Source organism: Schistocerca nitens, chromosome 3 (genome assembly GCF_023898315.1).
Source record: "Schistocerca nitens isolate TAMUIC-IGC-003100 chromosome 3, iqSchNite1.1, whole genome shotgun sequence".
In the NCBI taxonomy this organism is placed as follows: Eukaryota; Metazoa; Arthropoda; class Insecta; order Orthoptera; family Acrididae; genus Schistocerca; species Schistocerca nitens.
In genome coordinates, this window is record NC_064616.1 from 326,347,795 (window position 1) to 326,366,317 (window position 18,523).

The 18,523-nt window shown below is 44.1% G+C and overlaps 4 non-coding genes across 4 annotated transcripts; all 4 read right to left on the minus strand.

Moving 5' to 3' along the window:
- Positions 1–5,079: 5,079 nt before the first annotated feature.
- Trnat-ugu (transfer RNA threonine (anticodon UGU)) lies at positions 5,080–5,154 on the minus strand. The gene has a single exon. It is a non-coding gene; the product is annotated as a tRNA-Thr (tRNA).
- Positions 5,155–5,520: 366 nt separating this feature from the next.
- On the minus strand, positions 5,521–5,595 carry Trnat-ugu (transfer RNA threonine (anticodon UGU)). The gene has a single exon. It is a non-coding gene; the product is annotated as a tRNA-Thr (tRNA).
- A 366-nt stretch (positions 5,596–5,961) lies between these two features.
- Trnat-ugu (transfer RNA threonine (anticodon UGU)) lies at positions 5,962–6,036 on the minus strand. Its single transcript has one exon. It is a non-coding gene; the product is annotated as a tRNA-Thr (tRNA).
- Positions 6,037–6,843: 807 nt separating this feature from the next.
- Positions 6,844–6,918, minus strand: Trnat-ugu (transfer RNA threonine (anticodon UGU)). The gene has a single exon. It is a non-coding gene; the product is annotated as a tRNA-Thr (tRNA).
- Between the last annotated feature and the right edge of the window lie 11,605 nt (positions 6,919–18,523).

The window sequence follows — 18,523 nt, forward strand, 5'->3', positions numbered from 1 at the left end:
TGCAAGGAAAAACTGTCCCACACACAGGGTATCAATTTCATTAATTATTCAATCAATCTGATAGAGTGAGGGAATGTTTCCGCGATATACACAGCTGATGATTTACCAGGTATCCACTACTTTCCTCAGGGCGAGGGAGAGATTAGTGTGGCACACGACAGATACTCGCTGGACAAGAAGTAGCCACGTGAGGCAGAGAGAGAGAGAGAGAGAGAGAGAGAGAGAGAGAGAGAGAGCGTACCATCTGGCCGGTTGTTGGTGGTATTTAGTATCGTGACTGTAATTAGGACACTGGATGGTTTTTGAACACTGTGGCGGCGCCCAGACTATAGACACACGTGTGGGAGACGCCAAACGGCGGCTATTATACAGCACTTCATTCCATTCCTCGGCGCTTACAGCTATTACGTCATGGGAAATGGTTGGGGGGGGGGGGGAGCGCAGACGAGAGCTCTACCCAAGTGGGAGAACCCCGTTTCTCGCAAACTGATTAAATGAAGTAGATGCATGAATATATTACGGAGATTGATCTGAGTTTCGTGTTGTGAGATTCTTCTTCTCCAGCACAGAGAGAGCCTTTTTCCCATCAATTTTTTTCTGGAAGGGGTGGGGAAGAAGGGGAGGGGGCGAGGGGTGGAAGTGGGACGTCCTCTGGTGGTGACACTGCGCATTAGCTCAGTCAATCCCTGCATGGCAAGGTGGGCACATACACAAAAATTTTCCAGCAAGACAACACCTCCAATGTGCAGCGTTGTAATTACGTAATTAGGAAATGTAGTTGCTGGATGTGAGCTTTTCCCCACAGAGAGATTCAACCCCTGAAAATTGAATTTTATAAATAAACAGTATATCTTCTGCTATGTAATTCATATTGTTTTCCATTTTATACACTAAGATCCTTCCTCTCCAACATAGACTGCGTCTTTTCCTGCCAATTTCCAGATACAGGAGGGGAGGGGAGGGGGAGTGGGGTATGGGAGGGGAGGACTGTAGGAATTCCCAGAAGGTGAGTTGATAATTAATTGATAGATTTAAATATTTAATTAATTAATTAATTAATTCGATATTTAAAGTGTGCTTGTATCGGCGAGGGGTGGGGGAGAAGGGTTGTGGGTTTCCCAGAGGGGTGGGGAGGAGGAGAGTGAGGGTGGGGGGTTTCTCATAAGAAAGGATTATTCCCAGGGGGTCATAAACCACTTAACAGAGCAATAGGTTCAGGTCCTAAATCAACATGCTGTCACAATTTGATAAATTTGGATATCAGTTTGGTATCAAAAGTGTACTTGCACGCTTGTTTCCACACTGCTCATGGTATTGTGACTTGCAGCACCAAAATTTATTCCATAATATACAAAACCATAACTTAAGCACTGTTATGTCAGGCTGCAGTTGCTTCGAAATCGATGGCAAATAAATTTAAACAATAAACACAGGTGACTGGAAGAAAAATAATAACAGTCTAGGTTTCTTTCCTCTATCAAAACTTTTTCACATCGGTCTTTCCCGGCCGGCCGCTGTGGCTGAGCGGTTATAGGCGCTTGAGTCCGGAACCGCGCTGCTGCTACTGTCGCAGGTTCGAATCCTGCCTCGGGCATCGATGTGTGTGATGTCTGTAGGTTTAAGTAGTTCTAAGTCTAGTGGACTGATGACCTCAGATGTTAAGTTCCATAGTGCTTAGAGCCATTTGAACCATTTGTCTTTCCCGATATGTAGAGCTACGTAAACAACAAAATCAACTGTAACTCTCCTCGGTACATGGTTGCTTCGTGGGATCTTAATCGATCTAGCAATGGCCATGGAAGGCTATGCTACTCTAAAATGGCAGTATCTTTCTACAGCTTATTGAATAGAGTGGGGAAGAGGGGTCGCCCATGTCATGTGATCCTAGTAATACGTATCGCATTTGGGACGCACCCTAGCGAACTTTACGCGCCTTCTCTGACAAGCTATCGGTACGTATGAGGACAGCCGCCACCGCTTTCACTGTCTCGTGGTGTCACGAAGTGTCGCCGCCATCACGGCAAGAGGGCAAGTTTCAGACATCGTGAAAAGCTGAGTCTATTTCTTCGCTTTCCTGTTGTTGGAGTTTATTCTGTGGCTGGTTGATGAATCCACATCTCTTGAAACCGAAATCTTATTCTGGATAACGTTCTTCCATGCTTTATCGTCGATGGTTATCGCTGCCGAAACTGTTAGACTGGACCTCTGACCACTTCAGTGCTGTCCCAAACATCCATCACGCCTCTTTGAGGTCGACAATTGTAAAATCGTTAATTACTGTGCGGTCAAGAGGATTTAGTTTCAAAGCGGTATTCGCAGGGAAAAAGGTCAAGTTTCTTTTTATCCAAAGGTGCTGGGTTACTGTGAACTGCGCAATCGTCTAGAAGGAACAGGATTTTTCGGCTCTGTTTTTTTCATATCTTCATCCAGGCTCAACAGACACTCATTGGGCAATTCTATTGTCATGAACGAAGTCTTGGTAAAGCGGAAGGGCAAGAGAAATAATGTGATACCACTGAAACCTCTAGGGTTAGCAACTTTCAATATCAAAAGAGGTTCTAGTTTCTGACTCTAATCTGTTTTCACTGCAAGCAAAACCGTTACTTTTTCTTTGCAGTGCCGGGAAGAAGAAAATGAAGTCCCGTTTCGTCAGTACTGGGCACATCACATGGATCTTAATTTGACAGCAGTTTTCCTAGTTCATTACTTCATGCCGAATAAACTGTTTCGTCAACGCTTGCCTCTTCGGCGTAATTTTTCTTAAAAACGATGTTTCCGGGTCTGTTGCCTCCATCCGTATGATACGTTTTCAGCAGTCCAGCAGCATTGTCAGTAGTGAGGATGACTAAATCCCGAAATTTTACAAATCGTTTCTTTTTCACTCCACATTGCACGGTGTCAATACCCTGCTTCTTTCTGCTAGGGTGAAACACTTACACTTCTTTGAAGTCATTTCTACAACTAATTTTGCGCTGTAATCCATTGTACATTGGTGAATAAACAAAGGAGTGTCTGGTAGAGTTGAATAACGAAACAAATAAGCAAACAACTGCAAAACAATTTCCACTGCCGAGTGTTAGACAGCAACTAACATGGAATGATAAAGAGTTTGCTGGCGGCCTGTCATGAAAACAGCTTCGATTTATGAGTACACCTAGAATACACATAATTTCTTCGATTTATTAAGGTTTTTTCCAAGAGACAGGACAACTATTTATATGTATCCAGAAATTATCAAGAGTTGACTGTATTTCGTTTCTTGCCTCAGTACAGCATTGGGCTCTTGAAGTGTCGCTAAAATACAAAAGAAAGTATTTTTCGAATCTGCGTCCATATAAACGTCTAACCCTTCATTTCTATTTTTCATTACGGCACAGAAACAAAATCTGCGCTGGAGTGTTTTCCAGAGGCAGTTGTCGTCTACATCTGGTGCAGAAGCCATACAGAACTTCAGAATAAGTTTTATTAAGACTCGCGGAGAAAATCCCGAAGAATGTTTTGACAGAATCAATGAATTCAAAGACGCTTAGCAAGTTGAAAAGAGAGCGTTAAATGTATTCCATTTTATACACGAAAAAATATCATTTATGACATACTTGAATATGCAAACAAAATTTCGAACATTCGTGAGGGGTTAAAATTTAGAATCCGGCCAATAATCCAAGATCGATCACTGAATCGAAAAGCAATAAACAAACAAATATGCTATGTTGGCGCGTGACCTGGGTGCTATTAGAAATTCTGTTTCCACATGTCCATGTTTATCTGCAACAAAGTTTTATTTCTACATCGTCAACGGACACGCACACACATTGTTTAGTGAAACATCCGGAGTCTTTTATAACCCCATCTTTGTACTTATGTTACGGTAGCACTATTAATTGCCAACGTTCCATTCCCGACATTTTCTTACACAAAAATAGTGCCAAAAGCTATACGGCCTAGCTATGTCCACAATTAACGGAAATCGAGTTGAGCCGAGAACAAGGCGAATTTACACTGCACGGCGACGCCCGATGTACTCAAAACTACTTCGGTCAGGTGACGTGTGACACCACGCAGACTTCTTCCTGTTCAAGTACAAGTACTGCTGTTCCACTATCACCTCAGCTTAAAATAAGCTGTAATCCAATTCGGCGTCTGCTTGGTTCTGTCTGTTGTAGAACACCAAAGCGGGGTCAAGTCGTACGAGAGGTATCCTGCACTAGACATACCGCAAGGTGAGATGTACAGTATTAATGTCTGTCCTACTGGTCTAGCGATAAGCGCACGCCTTAAAACGGAAAAGTCGCGGTATCGAATATCGGTCGGATCACGGATTTTTCTGTCTTCGTTTTAAACTAGCCTTCACCTCTCAACGAAGTGAGGAGTCGCCAGTAGCGACATATGGTTCGGATTCCGCGTCAGTTCTAGGTCCACTTTCCCCGGTTGGATAATTGCGGTAGGTTAGGTGCACGCAAGTCGCCGAAGTGGCGTCTAATTGTAAGACTTGCACCAGGCCACTGAGCTACGCGAAGTTATTATTTATTACGTTGATCTGGTAGTAGATATTTATGCATGCAGTATTTGGACGGTTCGGCGTCATTTGTACAGGACTGGTGGCACTCTTGTTGCTCTGTTGGTCCTCTCTGCCCAATAGCTAAACATACTTCAGACTGCAGTCGGCATGTGAACACTGTCCCGTGCATAATAAAAGTCAAAATGCAGTGTTTCCCAACGAGCTCCACTCAACCTACCTTAACTCGACGCCCACGTACATGTTGTATTCCAGAATGCTCCTTAAAAATTGGCATTTGACGAGCAGTGTGTAAGCGTTTTCGAAGAACGAGGGTACCTCAATTCCGTGAGCTGCACCTGCGGTTTGACATGCCACTCATCGAATTTTTCTTCCCATCTTCAGTACTCCGACTGGTTTCATGCTACCTGCCACGTATTTATCTCCTGAGCCTAATTCTGTATCTCCGAGCAGCTCTTACTCCCAATGTCTTCCATTATTTCTTGAATGAAATGATAATTAAATAGACACCCTAGCTGCAAGCAGGCGTTGATACACTTCATTGGGGACATGTTGAAAATGTGTGCCCCGACCGGGACTCGAACCCGGGATCTCCTGCTTACATGGCAGACGCTCTATCCATCTGAGCCACCGCGGGCACAGAGGATAGTGCGTCTGCAGGGACTTATCCCTTGCACGCTCCCCGCGAGATCCACATTCCCAACATGTCCACACAACTACATTCGTAGTGCGCCTAATAGATGTTTGCCCATCATACTCATTACTCGTGGCAGATTAATCTACCAAGTCCCGTACGAGTTCGGGCATAGCGTGCGCGTTCGCACAAGAAGGTCAAAGGCCGGGAACCCATATTTTTAACTATATATGACGGTAGTATCTGTTCCCGAAAGAACAGTTACCGTCGACGACCATGCAGATTTGCTCGAAATGAAATGATAATTAAATAGACACCCTAGCTGCAAGCAGGCGTTGATACACTTCATTGGGGACATGTTGAAAATGTGTGCCCCGACCGGGACTCGAACCCGGGATCTCCTGCTTACATGGCAGACGCTCTATCCACCTGAGCCACCGCGGGCACAGAGGATAGTGCGTCTGCAGGGACTTATCCCTTGCACGCTCCCCGCGAGATGCACATTCCCAACATGTCCACACAACTACATTCGTAGTGCGCCTAATAGATGTTTGCCCATCATACTCATTACTCGTGGCAGATTAATCTACCAAGTCCCGTACGAGTTCGGGCATAGCGTGCGCGTTCGCACAAGAAGGTCAAAGGCCGGGAACCCATATTTTTAACTATATATGACGGTAGTATCTGTTCCCGAAAGAACAGTTACCGTCGACGACCATGCAGATTTGCTCGAAATGAAATGATAATTAAATAGACACCCTAGCTGCAAGCAGGCGTTGATACACTTCATTGGGGACATGTTGAAAATGTGTGCCCCGACCGGGACTCGAACCCGGGATCTCCTGCTTACATGGCAGACGCTCTATCCATCTGAGCCACCGCGGGCACAGAGGATAGTGCGTCTGCAGGGACTTATCCCTTGCACGCTCCCCGCGAGATCCACATTCCCAACATGTCCACACAACTACATTCGTAGTGCGCCTAATAGATGTTTGCCCATCATACTCATTACTCGTGGCAGATTAATCTACCAAGTCCCGTACGAGTTCGGGCATAGCGTGCGCGTTCGCACAAGAAGGTCAAAGGCCGGGAACCCATATTTTTAACTATATATGACGGTAGTATCTGTTCCCGAAAGAACAGTTACCGTCGACGACCATGCAGATTTGCTCGAAATGAAATGATAATTAAATAGACACCCTAGCTGCAAGCAGGCGTTGATACACTTCATTGGGGACATGTTGAAAATGTGTGCCCCGACCGGGACTCGAACCCGGGATCTCCTGCTTACATGGCAGACGCTCTATCCATCTGAGCCACTGCGGGCACAGAGGATAGTGCGTCTGCAGGGACTTATCCCTTGCACGCTCCCCGCGAGCTCCACATTCCCAGCATGTCCACACAACTACATTCGTAGTGCGCCTAATAGATGTTTGCCCATCATACTCATTACTCGTGGCAGATTAATCTACCAAGTCCCGTACGAGTTCGGGCATAGCGTGTGCGTTCGCACAAGAAGGTCAAAGGCCGGGAACCCATATTTTTAACTATATATGACGGTAGTATCTGTTCCCGAAAGAACAGTTACCGTCGATGACCATGCAGCTTTGCTCGAAATGAAATGATAATTAAATAGACACCCTAGCTGCAAGCAGGCGTTGATACACTTCATTGGGGACATATTGAAAATGTGTGCCGCGACCGGGACTCGAACCCGGGATCTCCTGCTTACATGGCAGACGCTCTATCCATCTGAGCTACCGCGGGCACAGAGGATATTGCGTCTGCAGGGACTTATCCCTTGCACGCTCCCCGCGAGATCCACATTCCCAACATGTCCACACCACTACATTCGTAGTGCGCCTAATAGATGGCTCAGATGGATAGAGCGTCTGCTATGTAAGCAGGAGATCCCGGGTTCGAGTCCCGGTCGGGGCACACATTTTCAACATGTCCCCAATGAAGTGTATCAACGCCTGCTTGCAGCTAGGGTGTCTATTTAATTATCATTCCATTTCGAGCAAAGCTGCATGGTCATCGACGGTAACTGTTCTTTCGGGAACAGATACTACCGTCATATATAGTTATAAATTTCTTGAATGCTTCCACACTCTGTAGTATGGTACAAATTTTCCCCTACCGATCTATCTATTACCATGAATGTTATTCCCTGATGTCCAAACATTTCTCCTATCATCCATTTTATTCTCATAATTTGTGTTTTACATTTATTTCTCTCGTCGTCGATTCTGGGGAGAACCTCTTCATGTCTTATGAGTACACTTAATTTTCAGCACCCTTTCACCCAATGAATATGACTGGGGTTTATTTGTTGCTCGCCATGTTCGTCACAGTCTGCAAGTAATCACTGTAAATGGTTTGTGAACTTCCTTACAAACCTCAGGAAGTGAAATATCGAAGGAAAATGTCCTAGCCCTGTTTCAGATCACATCACAACGCTAAGGGGCTCCGACTGCAATTCGTAATAATATTTCGCATTGAACTAAATACTGAGAGGTGATGCAAAGTTCTGCACTGTCTTGTATCTAATACACTGTGAAAACATCATTTCAGACACACGTATACTTCTTGGTGTTACAACTTTTACAAAAGATGGTGAATTTGGAGACACATTATTGATGATTAAATGTGACATTAATTGTAGAAGAGGTGACAGCCAATATTGTGCTGCAGTGCTTTTTACATAAAGTTTGTATTCTGGGAGTCAATATTACGTTTGAGAACTGTCGCTCAACAAATTAACGTTGTGTGTTCGGCACCTATCACTCAGGCATTCACTGCTACAGTTATGTAAAGCCGTCGGCAACCCGAAGGCTGGTTTGAACACAGCGGTGCTTTACGAGGCATTGTAATATTGTAGGAGGTATGCCCCTGGCTTTCCTATTATCTTTTAACTGACTTATCTAGCCATTCAAAGGAGGACGCACACCTTAAAATGGTCTCCAAAATACTGCATGTTAACGATTCATTGCCAGAAGTAAAAGAAGCGACAAGTGACATAAAAATCCCTAGAATCGACTTGGAATCGAAGCCCGGTCCTTTCTGTCTGTAGTATGGCACTGCACCACTGAGGAACCAAGCCGTGCGTAAACCATGACTCTTAAACCAGATAGAATTTTTATTTTTGAAGTAAAATACAAAGCAGCTTTCGTCCAATTCCTACAAATAAGTTTTTCTGGTTCATTCTTGAATATTTAAGGAGTGTATTAAGGTACGGCGGAACGTATTAGAATTACATTTGTAGTTAACTGCGGACAGGCTTCGGGAAAACTTGCAGAACAGAACACCAGCGCAGTGCAACGGCTGTACCGAGATATCGGCCTCATCACATATTCAGTGCAACAAGGGGGTTGCGGTGTGCTGGTTGTTGGTAATCATTACTATTTATGGCTCTTACGCATCAAGAATTAACCGCCAGAGAAGAGCTCGGTGCACTGCGGAAATTTTGGCTATGAGGTTTCCCTTAGCCTACGCCTAGTTAGGAAGAAGCGTTATCCACAGCACACTGCTAGAATATAGAATCTGTAGTTAATGAAACGTTTAGAAGTTAATTTAGTTGATCTACAGGAATGAAGATTCACAGATCCACGCAAAGTAGCCAATATTGCAGTCGTGTTTAGCTATCGTTGGAGATGGGTATTTTGAATCGGAAGCTCGAATTTTCAATTAGCTACTAGTGACTGATGCATTCATAGCATGCGTTAATTGCAGGAAACACATGCACCTGCCTATGGAATCAACTGCTTGTTTCTTTAATATTCAAAAGAAAGAAAACATCAAAGTCCTTAAACATATTCTCTCCAATACTCAAAACCCATTATCTCGAGTTATTTACTGATTCCTGATGTCGTAGCAACAAAAAACAGGCAAGTCTTGTAGAAAAATTGTATTAAATGGAGAATAATGTTAAGTCTTAGAGGTGTTAGGGCGTGGCAAGGAAAAGTCACAGGGCAGCCAGCGGTACAGCCAGGCGCCAACATATCGGGCGTTAACGCTGTAAGCAACGAACACAGAGTGATCCAAGGAAATAACAGAGTACCATAGATAGGCACAGCTCCAAGTGTACTCCGTACATACGTCGGCAATTATAGTGAGGTCAGTATTTCCTGGCTAGACACAGAGAATGGGACGAGAGGGAAAGTGAGAAAGGGTTTTTGACAGGGACACTGATGCTTCACGAAAAGCCAATGGCAGGCTGACGACAGTGTGTGGCCGTATAGGGAGAAACGCCTCTCTACCTTCAGCCAGACTCTGGAAAACTACTGAAAAGCAGTGCGCAATTAGAGCCAATGACATGGCGAGAGGCCTTCAGCGTCACATTTCGGGAAGAGGCGGGGGCGAAGAGGAAATCCGACCAAAACAATGAGCAGAACGCTCTGAGCAGAGAAGTCAGTGAAGGAAAGTGAAGTTAGTAGCGAAGTCAAGGAATCAGACAGACAGAGAGAAGCAGGAGAATAGCCATTCAGGGCTAGGCAGAAGTAGCTGAAGTAGTATCAGTGCAGTGAATGAAATCATAGGCGAATAGCTTGGTAACTTTGCGTGTCGTATAGTGCATGCGGGCCTACTTATCAACGACAGTCTCATTTCACAGCAGACGGAACGGTGCTGCTAATCGCCATCTCCGTGCTAAGACTTGGGGTCTTCGCGGATACAACTTCTTCCAAACAAGTAGAGCAAAAGTTAAATCTGTTTTCTGATTAAATTTACAAGTTGCATAACACTTTTAGTTGAAGTTATTTCGAGTCACTTTCCAATCCTCACGTTTTGTAATGAGGGATTTAACACTTCAGCCAGGTTAAAGCTCCCTCTCACATAGGCCAAATGGCTAATACCACCCGCACGAACCCTCTCGTCAATCACAGGCAATATTGACACATGGGACGAGACAGTAAGAATAAATTTGAATATGACAATATATCCGGTCTATTCCAATTAAAAGTCAAATACGAAAGCATATTTCTACAGTTGTATGTATGCCATACGTTAATTCGTACCTGACAATTACCGACTTTCGCTACGGTCGCAGGTTCGAATCCTGCCTCGGACATGGATGTGTGTGTTGTCCTTAGGTTAGTTAGGTTTAAGTAGTTCTAAGTTGATTGATGACCTTAGAAGTTAAGTCCCATAGTGCTCAAAGCCATTTGAACCATTTTTTTGAATTACCGACTTTCACGTCCTGGTGAAACAGCTATACAATGAGACTATTCTCTTTGCAGTTTTAGGTTTCCTTCCTCTCCATCAGTTTCTTTTACCTTCAGGCATGAAGGCTTAGGTGAAATCATTACCTGGTTGGAACTGAAGCACAGTAATTAATCTTAATTTATAAGTTAGCCCATCGATAAATGACAAGGCACCCGCTTCTGTAGACCTATTTGTCTAATCAACAGATAAGTTGTCTTGCTAATCTAAAACAGGATAAAATGCTACCAGTACCATCAAATGTATGGTTATTAAGTGTGGTGTGTTGCACGAGCATTCGTATATCTGCATGTATACTCGGCATTCCACATTACGATGTGTAGCGGATGGTATATCCCGTAGAACTATCATTACCTCCCCCCTCCCCACCCTACACACACACACACACACACACACACACACACACACACACACACACACACACACACACACACACACACACACACACACACACACACACACACACTTGTTCCCTTCGCGAATAGCGTATAGGAAGGATGACGGTCGACAATTTCCTTACAACTTCTAATTTGACTGCCTTTCTTGTCATGATTACATCGCGAGAAGTATGTGGCAGGAATTAATATATTTTTCAAACTCTTTCCAGAACGTACTCTCTAGGAATTTCATAGTAAGCCTCTCTTGTAGCGTCTGCTACTGGAGTTTGTTGAGCATCTCCGTGACGCTCTCCCACCGAGTAAACGATTCCTTGACGAAATGCGCCGCTCTTCGTTGGGTTTTCTCTCTCTCTCTTCTACAAGGAGTCTTCAAATGAAAAGGAACAAAATGTCACAACAACCAAACTGCCCGCAATTGGTATATGCCGCTTTGAGATAACGCAGTGAGACATCTATGGACGAGACTATAAAAAGTACAAAGCTGTACCCTCAGAAGCCAAGATGACACTCACCGTCTTTTTCGACGTTAGAGGTCCGATACTCATCGAATTCCTCGATCACGGAGAAGCCATTAACAGTGACGTCTACTGTGACATACTCCGTAGCCTACCAAAGTCCAAGAGCAAACGGCCTGGCTGCTCACGGAGGGAGTGATTTTTCACCACGATAAAGCGCATCCACACGTCTCCAAGGTCACTCAAAGTGTAATGTTGAAGTTCAAGTGGGAGCAACTTGGGCATCAGACATACAGTCCGGACATGTCGACCTGCGACTTCCATGCATCTGGTCCGTTAAAAGAGCATCTCAAAGAGAAGTGCTTCAACTCGGATGACAAACTTAACGACACAGTGGAGGACTGGCTCCCGTCACAGCCGCTAGAATTCTGGAACAGGGACTCATGTGACTCGTGAAGTAGAGGGATAGTTGTACTCAGGCCTCTGGAGATTGCTTTTGAATAAAGACTTCAATTACACCCACAATGAATAAAAAGTTTTCGGTTTTCGACCACGTCAAGTGATTAAAATTATAGCAACTTTCGGCCAAGCACTCCTTGGTGATTGTCATGTGGTATGAGGGCTGCTGGTACCCCTTTTATATACACTAGCTTCCAGCTATCACGTCACTGGTGCTCGCAGCATCTCCATATATGCACATACGTTGACTCAGCGTTCGATGTGACCGCTTCAAACGCGCGATCGCTGGATTTCACGCTGTGCTCAGCTGCATGCCACCGTCTCTATGTAGGGTGTTATCGGCGGTTTTTAGTTCAATGGCTTCTTGACGAAATGCGCCGCTCTTCGTTACACGCAGTTAGCAGCACCCAATATAGCCAGCAGGGCTGAGCGCAATGGCTGCGTGTACTACGCAGTGATGAGAGCATTGTGGTCCTTCCTGCTGACATGGGGAATGCAATCGTAATTATAGAATACGCGGACTATGAAACGAAGGTCTTCTCGCTATTGGACAAAGATACTTATCGGAAACTCCCACGCGACCCAATATCGAGAAGAATAAGAAAGACATCTGAAGTTCTCAAGCGCTCTTTGGTGGAAGACAGTGTGGCCAAGAATCCTCTCACGCAGGCACCTAGACCATCTACTAACTTATGCTTTACCGAATATCCATAAGGACGGGACGCCTCCACCACTGGTTCACCAATATACAAGCTGGTGAAGTACTTGACCAATCTCCTCACTGCTCATGTGGGACACTGCGAACATTATATTAAAAATTCAGCAAATTTTGTCTTCGATTTGGAGAGGGTGATATTATGGTCAGTTTTGATGTGGTGGCGCTGTTTACGAATGTGTCTATTAAAGAATCTTTGGACATAGTATTCCATTTCTTTGTGAGTGACGTGGTAGAGTTATTTACTCGCGTTCTTACGTCTTCTCATTTTCTGAACAGTATTAGATAAGACGGACGGCGCTGCTATGGATAGACCGTTATCTCCACTGTTGCAAACCTCTTTATGGAGTATTTTGAGGATATCGCCCTAGACACGGCGCCATTAAAGCCTAGTTGTTTCTTTCGATACGTCCGTCATTTGCCCTCGCAGATGTGAGAAACTTGACGCGTTCTTTGAACACCTCAACGGCATTAACAACAACATCCAGCGCGCCAAGGAAGTAGAAAAAGACAATGCATTGCCCTTCCTCAACGTCCTCGTCCACTGCAAACGAAATGGATGCCGCAGTGTCTATAGAAAAATCTGTAATTGCATGCCATCAGTCATAATCACCAGGCACAGAAGCGCACTGTTTTAAAAACATTGATGCATCGTACAAAAATAATGTCAGACGCTGATATCTTGTCCCATGAGCAGAACCACCTATGCAAGGTCTTCAGGAACAACGGCTATAACGTTCATCAAATAAATGAAGTGATTTCAAGCAAGAGTCATAGTAAGACCACCGACGAGGAACAGGAAGAGAAACTTGCTTTCTTGCCGTTCTGTGGCTGCTCGTTGGGCAAGGTAAGTCGTCTTCTCAAAAGATACAAGCCGAAATCTATCTTCAGGTCTCTGACAAAAATTCGTCAATTTTTGAGTCCAATTAAAGACGCAGCAGGTATCAGAACACCTGCGTCTACAAGATACTCGTACCGTACATGTGTGGTCAGTCTTACGTGGAACAAACAACACACACTGTGGAACAACGCCGGAAGGAGCATCAGAAGTTTTATCACCTACGCTGCGTCGAGAAATCTGCTTTAGCTGGGCATGCTTTAGCAAAAGGACACTGGATAACATTTGACGAAGCATCCATCGTGGCTCGCACTAACACATTCTGGGATTGTGTAATTAAAGAAGCTATTGAAATCAAAAACACCGATAAAACCCCAAATAGAGACGGTGGCCTGTAGCTCAGCACGGTGTGGAATCCAGCGATCGCGCGGTTGAAGTGGGTACGTTGATCGCGGAGTCAACGTATGCCTATGTGTGGCAATGCCACGAGCAGCAGTGACGTCAAAGCCGATAGGTAGTGTATACAGGGTGTTACAAAAAGGTACGGCCAAACTTTCAGGAAACATTCCTCACTCACAAATAAAGAAAAGATGTTATGTGGACATGTGTCCGGAAACGCTTAATTTCCATGTTAGAGCTCATTTTAGTTTCTTCCACCTACGCTCAATGGAGCACGTTATCATGATTTCATACGGGATACTCTACCTGTGCTGCTAGAACATGTGCCTTTACAAGTACGACACAACATGTGGTTCATACACGATGGAGCTCCTGCACATTTCAGTCGAAGTGTTCGTACGCTTCTCAACAACAGATTCGGTGACCGATGGATTGGTAGAGGCCTCCACGCTCTCCTGACCTCAACCCTCTTGACTTTCATTTATGGGGGCATTTGAAAGCTCTTGTCTACGCAACCCCGGTACCAAATGTAGAGACTCTTCGTGCTCGTATTGTGCACGGCTGTGATACAATAAGCCATTCTCCAGGGCTGCATCAGCGCATCAGGGATTCCATGCGACGGAGGGTGGATGCATGTATCCTCGATAACGAAGGACATTTTGAACATTTCCTGTAACAAAGTGTTTGAAGTCACGCTGGTACGTTCTTTTGCCGTGTGTTTTCATTCCATGATTAATGTGATTTGAAGAGAAGTAATAAAATGAGCTCTGACATGGAAAGTAAGCGTTTCCGGACACATGTCCACATAACATATTTTCTTTCTTTGCGTGTGAGGAATGTTTCCTGAAAGTTTGGCCGTACCTTTTTGTAACACCCTGTATAACGGACGTATCAGAAGCCCACTGACAGTACCGAGCGAGGTGGCGCAGTGGTTAGCACACTGGACTCGCATTCGGGAGGACGACGGTTCAATCCCGTCTCCGGCCATCCTGATTTAGGTTTTCCGTGATTTCCCTAAATCGTTTCAGGCAAATGCCGGGATGGTTCCTTTGAAAGGGCACGGCCGATTTCCTTCCCAATCCTTCCCTAACCCGAGCTTGCGCTCCGTCTCTAATGACCTCGTTGTCGACGGGACGTTAAACACTAACCACCACCACCCACTGACAGTCATACTACCTAACAATGTCCAAGGAGTGCTTGGCTGATAGCTCGTGCAATTTTAATCGCTTGACGCGGCTGGAAACCCGAAGAACTTTTTATTAAATATTGCCGCCGTGACACACTGTGCATTAATACGTATACCCAGAGTGTTGTTTGGTATCTTTTATTTTCAACATCCCTCAGGCTGATGAACCATATGTTTGAATCTGTAGAACGAATATTTGTAAGCAACTTCTTTCTTGACTGGCTTACATTTCCGCAATATTCACCTAATGAATCTCAGCCTGGTATCTATTTTTCGTAAAACTTGTTTTACGTGGTCATTGCACTTTAGGTCCCTTGGGATGTTTACTCCATATATTTTACGGTTTATACTGTTTCCAGTGACTTGTCGCCAGTGTTGTAATGGATCTCTTCACCTAAAGATGCGCAATATGTAAAATTTATTTATGTTCAGGGTTAACTTCAAATCCCTGCCCCAATCGTCGATCCTCTGTAGGTCTTCATCTGTTTCTCTTAAGACCCCAGGCGTTGCGTCCTCATCGTCCGCCAATAGCCTCACTGATGTTCCATCGTTATCCACTGTATCAATGGCGCTGAGCAGTATGGGACTTAACTTCTGAGGTCATCAGTCCCCTAGAACTTAGAACTACTTAAACCTAACTAACCTAAGGACATCACACACATCCATGCCCGGGGCAGGATTCGAACCTGCGACCGTAGCGATCTATTCACTGTATCATTAATATAAATTATAAAAAATAACGGCCCTATAACACTCCCTTGGGGAACTCCCGAAATTACCTTTACATCTGTCTATTTTATTACGATAAGAATAACGTATTGAGTTCTACTTCCTTGAAAGTTCTGAACCCAGTCACAAATCTGGTCCGATACTCGGCAAGGTCGTATTTTGTTCACTAAACAACAGTCGGAACTGTATCGAATGCATCAACTTGAACTCCTTTGTCAACCGCGCCCTGGGTCTCGTGAACGAAAGGAACGAACTGTGTTTCGCTAGATCTCTGTTTATGGAATCCACCTTGGTTTTTATAGAAGAGATTTTCGTTCTCCAAAAACGTCATAATGGGTGAGCATATTACATGTTACATAATTCTACTACAGATAAACGTCGTCAATACAGCCCTATAATTTTGCGCATCTGCCCAACGACTCTTCTTGAAAACTGGAATGGCCTTCGCTTCTTTCCAATTACTAGCTACCCTTCGTTGATTCAGTGAACCATGATAAACTACTGCTATGACAGGAGGAAGTTGTTTCGCATAAACTCTTTAGAACCTGACGGACATCTCATCCAATAAAGTTGCTGTCCACAGTCTTTTTTTTATTTTTTTAAAGTTTTATTACTCATGGCTTTCGGAATGTGCCCATACAGCCACCACAACACTGGGAATGCTATACTACAGTTTGTTTTTGACAATTCAGAGTCTAAATTAGTTTCATTCGTATCCTTGTCTGACCGACATAGAACAGTTTTTCACATACACAGCATACTAAATACGATAATTTAACACAGGAGACACAGAGATGGTACGCTGTAAGAACTGTGCTAGTAGCAGAGTAAGAATTGTTAAATCGCCGTTGGTACGTATTTGGGATATTCCTACTTCAATCCATATCAATGACTATATCTCTGAAGTAGCAAAACATGTTCTTTTGGATGTCCTGTAAGAATTGCTTCAAAGACCGTGGATATAGAATTGAATACTTTTGCAGGTTTATAATTATCATCTAGACTAAATATGAGAATATAAAATGTTCGAATCCTGCCTCGGGCATGGATGTGTGTGATGTCCTTAGGTTAGTTAGGTTTTAGTTGTTCTAAGTTCTAGGGGACTGATGACCTCAGCAGTTAAGTCCCATAGTGCTCAGAGCCATTTGAACCATAAAAGATAAGATTTGGGTATTACAACCATAGATAGAGATACATTTGTATTCAGACACATACATATAGATGGTAAATAGTGGCATACATTTATAGGCATGTTCCATATCCTGCTGAGCCTCTCCGCTGTTGAGCAGTTTTGGTTCATTTTCTATTCCGCGACTACTTAGTTACATAATTAATAGGCAGTTACTTATATCATGATCTATAGATCACTTGAACGGTTCTTTTATCAAAATGATGGGGAATGAGTCAAATTACAGTTGTCCGGAAGCAACGATTTTGAGTTAGATTTAAAACTTGCTTTGCTATCTGTCAGACATCTTATGTTAATGGGCAAATGATCAAAGATTTTTGCTGCTGCATATTGAACTCCTTTCTGAGCCACTGACATCTTTAATAATAGGTAACAGAGGCCATTTTTCTTGGCTTAATGGCTTAATCTGCCATACAGAAACTACCTTCTCGCTTAATAGTATTTTACACAAACAATGGCGCAAATGTTGACCGTTTTATTTCTTTGTGGTTAGTGATTAGCTGAACTGCAGTCGTGGAGATTATGGCTGGAGAGTATTGGTGGCCGAGCAGCCGACGCAGAGTTTTCGCAGTAAGCCAGCACACGGTGGCTGAGCCGCTGCATCACAATGTGGGAGCGCGCTTGCTTTGTGCGGAAGTTGCTCCGCTGGAAGCTTTATAGCACATACAGCACGCGCCTCATCGCAGTCGCCCGTCGAGAGTTTTGCCAGAACTTTACTGTAGCGCTACACGACGGCCGCGCCCAGCATTACCGCTTTGCTTGTATTTCTTTCCTTCTTTCTCTTGTTTTCACCTGGAATTCCAGTCCCCTCGAGAATGAGCCTCTTACATACGCTTTAATTTTCATAATAAAGGTTTGCCTCGGCCTTTATACACACGGGTACGCAATACAGAACTGCTCTGTTGAGGTGGCGTGCAGTGCAAACCTCGACGTTATGTGTGTGTGCTTTCGTGAAATTATATTATCTTCGGTACTGCCGTGATTAGACTTGGCAGATGCCCGTATTTCTGGGGAACGGCAATTAATCATGTTGTGGTTGGCAGCAATACGTTCTTTTTTCTCCCATCCAAGGCGTTCTTTGGTCACTGCTAAGGTTTACTGCCTAATGTGAACTTGTCTCTCATTTCTATCACGGTCGAACGGAAGAATCCAATAACTCAACGTAGTTTGAATTAGCAAAATGCTATCGTTATGACCTGTATTGGTGTCTACCGACTGCGAGTAATTGGGAGAAATCTACGTACCTGTGAAAGACAGACAATACAATCCGCAGGAACTAGGTCAACTTTATGGCATAAGAAATGGCTTTAGTGTCAGTCAACGGTAAAAAAAGAAATTACATCTTAAATTTTTCTTTTCCTACCAACTTGTCTTACCCTGTTTCACACGAAACTTCCAGTTTAACCAGCGTAGAATACTTACACTCATTAACACGTTGTGCATTTCGCCCCGTTTCGTCAAACACAGTAACGTGTACAGGCTACTGAGAAACGGATCACTGTTCACCAGAACGCTGGTGAGGAAAACGCATATACCATTCATGTAATTACGACAACTGAATTTTTCTCTTCGTAGAAATGTAAATTCTTGCTACAAGTCTTACCCACTGGGAAACACAACGTACTTGCTGCTACATAAACCTCGCGCGGTAGCCATTAGAGTGTGCTGGTCTTATACAGAGACATAGCCGTCCATCGCACGGACCACCGCGTGAATTGAACAGGACGGCAGTGGAGTAATCGATGGCATGCGGTGTACAGATGAGGACTTAGAGTCACTGTATAT